This window comes from Capsicum annuum, chromosome 3 (genome assembly GCF_002878395.1).
Source record: "Capsicum annuum cultivar UCD-10X-F1 chromosome 3, UCD10Xv1.1, whole genome shotgun sequence".
NCBI lineage: Eukaryota > Viridiplantae > Streptophyta > Magnoliopsida > Solanales > Solanaceae > Capsicum > Capsicum annuum.
Window position 1 is genome coordinate 249,332,882 of NC_061113.1, and position 8,529 is coordinate 249,341,410.

Consider the following 8,529-nt stretch of genomic DNA (forward strand, 5'->3'; position numbering starts at 1 on the left):
CTGTTTTTGTAACATACAGATAAAAATAAATATTTTTCATTGTTAATGGCAACTAATTAACAGTAACAAATACTCACATAATAATAAATCATCAAATTATTTAAGCATTTTTCATTCATGCTTTTATAAAATAAAATTTATGAAAATAAATAATACACAATTGAACATAACCTGCTAATAAATTAAAGCAGAATTTCAAACTTCATCACCGAAAACTCTGATAAGAAATTCATTTCAACTTTTTCTTTTCTTTTCTTTCGCTGAAAACTCCTTCTCTTTTTCTCTATGTTTTCCATTTTCTCTAATTTTTCACTCTCTTTTTCTCAATTTTTTCACTCTCTTTTTCAATGATTTTTTAGTTTCTGATTTCTGATGTGATGGTCTGGTCAAAATGTACGTAGTTGGGTGAAGAGTCCTTTAAATAAGGGATTGTCGGGGGGAAAAATTATGGGGAGAATAGTTTTTACTAAAAATGATTTTTGAATTTGAAAACTATTTTTTTTTAATTGAAAACAATAATAATAATAATAATAATAATAAATATGATAATAATAATAATAAATAAATAAAATCATAATAACAATAAATGTAATAATAATTAATTAATTTTATATTAATCAAAACGTAATAACAATTTATAAATAGACAAAAATAAATATATCAAAATAGTATTAAAACTACTAATTTATTGGTTAAAATTTAGAATAAATAATATATTTTTATATTATTCTTAAAATTAGAATAAAAATATAAACAAAATATCTAAAAATTAACTAAAAAGGATAAGAAAATACTAAAATTAATAACGTGACATTATGTCACAATATGTTAATATATTACATTCTTTAAAAATATGAGTCATTGTTATATTCAAAAACTACTTCTTTATTTTAAATAATTGGATAAAGATATTATTTCATATTTCTCAGTTATCAACCAAAATTGTATCATGCCACTGGAAAAATAAATACACGGCCAGATCTGTGAATTTTTCGTTGGACGTTAACGGAAGAAAAGAAAATGGTGATGCCAGTTAGAGAGGCAAACTCCAGTGAGTTGGTTCGCCGGCCTGGGTATTTTGGGGCGAGTGGTGGCTGGCGATGGCGGGGAAAGGAGAAGGGCGGCGGGAAAGGGAAGAAGAGAATAGCGGTGACGGCGGCGCTGACTTCGCCGGCCGGTGGCATGAAAAAAAAAAAGAGGGGGAGACAGAAAAAGGAAGATTGAAGCGGCGCGGGATCGGTTTAAAGTTTTCCGGTGGAATCACGTCACCGAAATAGTAATACACTGTGAGATGAATTATTTTAGCAAAGTTTACCCTCGTTTTAGGATTTTCGATGAATTTCTCACTGAAAAAATTTGAAAAATACCAATTCTTTTCATCTCGTTCAATTATGGATTTTTGTTTCTCCATTCTCTTATTGTTTTCTACTAGTTTTCCTATTTTTCATATTCTATATTTCTTGCATGTATGACTATCAGTAATACAACAGAGAAACTATGTGTATTTATTTATATCAGTGAATACATATACATAACAGTGTATATTACTACATTCATTTTTTTACTACATTCTTATGGAACTGATATATAATTATTCAAAAAATTAATGACACAACATGAAGTAATAGAAGATTCATAAAATCAAACATATATGATGCGCAATACATTGAAATCGGTCATATGATGCGCAATACATTGAAATCAGTCAAACGTTTTTTATTCATACTTATTCATAGTACAGTTTATAAAATAAATAATATGTGATTGAATAGAACCTGTATCGAAACAAAAAATAATCATCGGAATCGAAACTTGAAAAGAAATACAGAACTCAGATCTAATGCTTTTTCGTTTTTGCTTGATGTTTTCCTCTTGATGATTTGAATATTTCAACTACGTTTTTTTTTTACTCTGACTTCTGATATTTTTTGTCTGATCTCTCTGATGATGAATGTACGTAGTTTGTTCTGGGGTGAGAGAGTTCTATAAATACAAGACTTTTGGAGGAAAAACAAAAAGAGGGGGAACAATTAGTTTTGTCAGATAAAGAGGGTGAGGTATTTAAAATTCAAAAATTAAATTTCTTTCTCTCTTTTTTGTGTGTTTTATTTTGTATAGAAAATAATAGTAATAATAAATAAAATAAATAAATGAAATAATAACAATAATAATAATAATTAATTTTTTATTTAACAAAATATAATAACAATTTATAATTTGAAAAATATAAATATAATAAAATAGTATTAAAATTATTAATTTATTTATTAAAAATTTATAAAAAGAAAATTATTTATTATTTTTATTTTATTTTAAAAATTAGAATAAAAATAAAATATCTTGAAGTTAACTTTATTTAGTTATTTATTTTTATTAAAAATTTATTTAAAATGAAAAAATAATCAAAATAATATAAGATAAAAAATCACGTGTCTACATTTTTGCCCCTCTTTGTGTGAAATCTCGAAGAGTTTTCATACAAATAAGTAGACAAGATATGATTTTTGAACCTCCAATTATTTGAAAGGTAAAGATAAAAATAAAATTAAAAATAAAAGATAAATGTTACCGAGTCCTGTTTTTGGACGTCCTACCTATCCCGAGTTATAAGGGAATCAGGTCATGAATAGTTCAAAGATAATTTGGTGAGAGAAAAAAAAGTTAAACCCGAGTGAGATTCCGTCGGGTTTTTGGTTAACAACTTCTGCCTTTTACATTCAAATGACTAATAAAAAATGCAAAATTACAAATGAAAATTGCAATCTCTAGAATCTTTATTTGAATTTTCATGGCTTGAACTTGAAAATTCACTATGTTCTTCAGGCGGGTCCTGACTTGTTATTTCTTCACCCTATTCTTCAGGTAGGCTCCTGAACTTACAACGTTTTCACCCTATTCTTCAGGCGGGCTCCTGGACTTCCTTTTTTCTTCACCCTGTTCTTCAGGCGGGCTCCTGGACTTACAATTTCTTCACCTTGCTCTTCAAGCGGGCTCCTAGACTTCTTTTTTTTCACCCTATTCTTCAGGCGGGCTTCTGGACTTACAATTTCTTCACCTTGTTCTTCAGGTGGGCTCCTGGACTTCTTTTTCTTCACCCTATTCTTCAGGCGGGCTCCTGGACTTACAATTTCTTTACCCTGTTCTTCAGGCGGGCTCCTAGACTTACAATTTCTTCACCCTGTTCTTCAGGCGGGCTCCTGGATTTCCTTTTCTTTACCCTGTTCTTCAGGCGGGCTCCTGGACTTATAATTTCTTCACCCTGTTCTTCAGGCAGGCTCCTGGACTCAAAGAAAATAGTGAAAAAGAAAAATAACATCCCATTTTTCAGGGGCGTCCTAGATAAAATAAATTCCCATTCTTCAGGAGGGTCCTAAGCATAAAAATAAATTCTCATTCTTTAGGAGGGTCCTGAGCATAAAATAATTTTTCATTCTTCAGGAGAGTCCTGTCCCATTCTTCAAGAGGGTACTGAACATAAAATAAATTCTCATTCTTTAGGAGGGTCCTGAACATAAAATAAATTTTCATTCTTTAGGAGGGTCCTGAAAAAAATAAATTTCCATACAATACATATAAAATTTTTGTTCCAGTTTGTACTGGAAAAATTTATGTATCACTGGATCTTAATATATCTCGCAAAGAATAAAGTTTACCTCAAAAGACTCCTTCTTTATATATGTGACCTCACTCACAAAACCTTATTTTATTTTGATGTGAACGAAATAAACCATATCATTCCAGAAAGGGGAAGGATGATCATTCTTCGCATGACTTTCCTCGATAACCTCACATAGCCCGATTGAAGGAGAGAAGCAAAAGCAAGAAAGCAATACGCGGATTGGGAGTGCCTCCATTCATGGCTTTCTCCTTCGATTTTGACTTTTCTTTGTCTACCTAAACCAAGAATCTCGTGCAATAAAGGAGAAAGTCTATCAAGACGGAAAATCCTCACTACAGCTAATGGTGCTTTTAGCAGGGTTGTCACAGATGTGGATTGAATAGCTTTTAGCTTAACCGATTGATTAGTTTGTTGGTCATTTTACTGAGAGCAAAATTGCTCTGAAACAACTAATAACTTTGACGATTTATGTATAAGGCATACAATCATCTTTAAAGAAAATATCACTTCCTCACAGCCTAACCCTTAGGCAACTGCGTGAGGAATGCAAGCTCTGAACTCACCTTTAGATATAAAAGGTCAGTTTTAGAATTTGTGTATAAAGAAGTCGATTAGCATGCGTCAACAGTTATTCTAGTTTACCGATCTAAACTGATGTTGATCTTGACTTGTGAATGAACCAGTTTAGCATATAATGAGTCAGGGCATGGAGACACCAACCAGCGGTCTGATTCATTTGATGCAAAAACTTTGTGACACACAAAGATCGTCAGAGAAGAAAGTCAATCTAGTACGGGACCTCCATCGGTGGATCTGTAATGTACGCCCAAACACTCCAATTTCTTTCTTGGTCAACAAAAAACCACACAACTCACTCATATTCTTCACTACTCCTATAGGCTTGATGGAGTTCAGCTTTCTGGAGGGAATTTGATTGTCTTAATGAATCATGCCTCAACTAGATAAATTGACTTCTTTCACACAATTCTTCTGGTTATGCCTTTTCCTCATTCTTCAATAATTCTACCTCCCTCTATATCAATAGAAATCGAGTACCCCTATTCTTTTAGCATTTCTTGCTTGACTTGGTAACATAAACTTGACCTGCTCCTTGGAAAGAGAGAAAGAAAGAAGCTTGGTTTGACCAAACACTAATCTTCATCCCTCAAAAAACTCCCATGTTGATGTCGATCCAGATGACCTATCCTTTCAGTCGATTTTCAGACTATTTATTCGCTACCACATCGACAATCACCTCACATTCGGAGGCTCTTAGCGATGTTCACTAAATAGTCTATGCCCTTAAAATTATGGCTTAGCCGTGGTACACCACTCAACCCGTACCTGAAAGGGTCCTTGGTAGAATGGTTACGAATGGAGACGGATCTTCAAATATTTCTAGGAGAAGCTCGTCTTGGAAATGTTTGAGATGTATTTGAGGCTCCAGTTATGAACCGTTCCTGGAAAACTAAAACAACTGATCCACAGTTGGTTCGTGTTGATAATTGGTTGACTTGAAAAGGTCTTGTCCTCAAATAGAACATGTGTGTTGGTGTTTCTTGGACAGAATTCCTTGTGGAGACATCGGGGCTAGACTAGCCTCGAGCTTCCATAGGAGTGGTTTCTTTTTATTTTGCAAGGGATCACTCTCCTATGGCTATCTGACATAAGGGTGGAACTCTTTCTTAGTAAGACTAGGGCTAGGGGGCTAGGGTGACTCATTCTATTCTCTCTGAGGTCAGGTAGGTGAAGCGTCTAACTTAGGTAGGGGGACACATTGAATCGCTGAAAGGCCTTAGTGATTCTCCAATTTGGTAATATGAAGATAGAAAACCTTTTGATCCGAAGGAATGTGCGTCTGATGGCATCGTATATAAGAGAAAGCTTTCTTTTAAGAGTGATCTCTCTCATCATAAGAAAATAAAGGTTTTAATTTGTCTTTGCTTGAGTAAATACGGAGCTGGATCTCTACTTATGTATATGGAGTCCAGTACACTACTATATATACTGATAATTCCCAAGACAATATCGGGATTGGGCACAGTATGAAAGATCTTTGAAATCCTTGATAGTCTGGAATGGGAACGCGAATCTAGACACCACTTTCTGTATTTAAATAAAAAGAAAACTTCCCCAGACTGAGAGATTGCTAATCCTTTTTCTTCACCTGGTGAAATTAAACTAAATTGAAAACTGGAATAATCAGAGGTGCATCTTTGCGATATGTAATTACATAAAACAGAGGTTACTCTTTCCTATCCACAAATGGTCAATGGAGGTTCTTTCTCATCTCCGAACGGATGGAACTTTCAACCAAGAGTTTCCATTGTCACTTTTGAGAGAAGAAAAGAAGAATGAGTGTTATTCCTTTGATCTTAAGTCGGCAATGGATCGTTGGCCATTGAGTGTCATGTTTGCCCTTATGTCTTGTATGTTTGGGCCAACATTGGCATCTTCAATTGTCAATAGCTCTTTGGGCCTCAACACCTTTTTAGTCGGGAAACCGATTGTGAAAAGGATGAGTGAGGTTGCCTTTCTTTGTGGTCAGCCGTTAGGTTACTACTCCTCATGGTCACTCTTTGCATTGTCCCACCACTATGTAGTATGGTTGGCAGCAAAACGAGCTTACTCGTAGAGAACCACCCCTTTTAAGGACTATGCCTTGCTATGTGATGATATCCTAATCACTGATGCACTTGTGGCACAACAGTACAGGATACTACTAGATAAACTCGGTGTGACCATTTTGGAGGCCAAATCAATAATATCTGAAACTAGTTGGATCGAGTTTGCCAAGAGATTCTGGGTCAAGTTAATGTAAATTGACCTGCCTCCAGTCTCTCTTCGGCTGTTGTTATCTTTTACGATGACTATTGGTCTCTATTCTATCCATAATAAATACCCTGTAAGTGTTTCTACATTACAACGGTTGGGTGGAGTGGGATTTAGAGTCCATTTGCGTCTTTTATCGACTTAATCTAAACGTTAGGAAAGATTAAAGACTGCCTGTTGCAAGCCAAATCAGTAACATCATCTACCTCTTAAATGGTGGATTGGAAAGTTTGGAAACCTCAATCCCTATTTGAAGGGAAAGATAGTGGATTATCTTTGGAGGGAATTAAAACCAAAAGAGATACATCTCTTCTCAAAAGAGATGGTGTTTGATAAGGAACGTGATATTCTTGAGCATACAGTGATACTCAATTGGGTAAAACTGTGGCTTAAGTGGTGTCACTAGTACTATACGATTGCATTATCTGAGGAGGTATCCATCGATGAGATAATGGATGTTCCTATGTGTAGCACAACCTGGAAAAGATTGAACAAAGATTTTGATTTAATCAAGTTTGGTCTGATCTGGAAGTGTTATGATATGGGAGTCGGTTGGGATTTATCGACTACACCAAGGTGGTTGCTAGATCCTAATACCGTTATCCAATTCGATAGGTGGATATATGGTGGTAGTTTAGGAGGTGATTTCATGATGGTATCAGTAGACTTACCATCGCCGGTGAAAGGGCGTAGGTCATAAGACTAAAAACTGGAATAATCCGTCCTAAGAAAAGAGCTTTCGGTAATAGCATAATAAATAAGAAAGTGACTTCCCAAGTCTGTTGACCATCCTCCAAAATAGGTGTGATAAAGTCTAAAATCATTCATAGGTATATGGGTCCGACGAGAAAGACTTTTTGTTGAGCTAGATTCCCACCCGGCTCTCATCAAGCTGTGTTCCAAGGTAGGTCTCTTATATTCATACTCACTTCTTCCCACCCGGCTTTCATTTTCTCGATGGAACTCCAAAAACACATTTTGTTGGGTTAAGTTTTAGATCATACCTTCAAATCCTTTCAAAGAACTTTCTCAAATCTTTGACATGCTCAGATTGCTCTCTCGACTTAATGATCACATCGTCCACATAAACGTCAATATCTTTGTGCATCATGTCATGAAACATTGTGGTCATTTCCCTCATGTAAGTTGCACCAACATTCTTTAGTATGAAAGGCATGACTCGAAAACAATATGTCCCCCATGGCATAATAAATGATATTTTTTCCGCATCTTCTGGATCTATAATGATCTGGTGATTTCCCGCATACCAATCTACAAAAGATGCAAGATCATGTTTGGCATAATTGTCCAACAAAATATGGATATTAGGAAGTGGAGAATTATCTTTCGGACTTGCTTTATTTAAATCACGATAATCAATACACATCCGAACTTTGCCATCCTTCTTTGGAATAGGGACAATATTTCCCAACCAAGTAGGATATTGGGACACTCGAATGACTTTAGCCTCAAGTTGCTTCATGATTTCCTCTTTGATTTTTACACTCATGTCAGTTTGAGCTTTCTTAGCTTTTTCTTAATAGGAAGAAAAACAGGATCAATTGGCAACTTGTGAACTACCAAATCAGTGCTCAAACCAGGCATATCATCATAAAACCACAGTAAGAGGTCTTTATACTCATGCAAAGGTTCAATTATAGCTTTATTTTGTTGTGGTTGAACATGTACAGTTATCTTAGTCTCCCTAATATTTTCATGATCTCCTAAATTGATCACCTCAGTTTCTTCCAAATTGGGATTTTTCTTATTCTCAAACTGTTTGAAATCCTTACTTATATCCTTAAATGCTTCTCCTTCATCGTATTCAACTTATTTATTCATTATTTCATAATTAGATTTGGTTTTTAAATCTAGTTTACAATTCTTCATGCATGTCATATCATTAGAATAGGCATAGAAAGAACTGTATGATAGAAAAAGAATAAATAAAAATCAGACACAAAATAAAACGAAGGGAAACTACGCTTTAGTAAAAACATAGATAGAAAGAGTTTTAACCTAAAATACCAAGTTTAAAGTTCTGAATTACAATCCTAGAATGATTCAAATTATAGGAG

At 34.4% G+C, this 8,529-nt stretch overlaps 1 pseudogene; it reads left to right on the plus strand.

Annotated features, from left to right (window-relative positions):
* The first annotated feature begins 5,891 nt into the window (after nt 1–5,891).
* Nucleotides 5,892–6,596, plus strand: LOC107864849 (annotated as a pseudogene).
* Nucleotides 6,597–8,529: the final 1,933 nt, after the last annotated feature.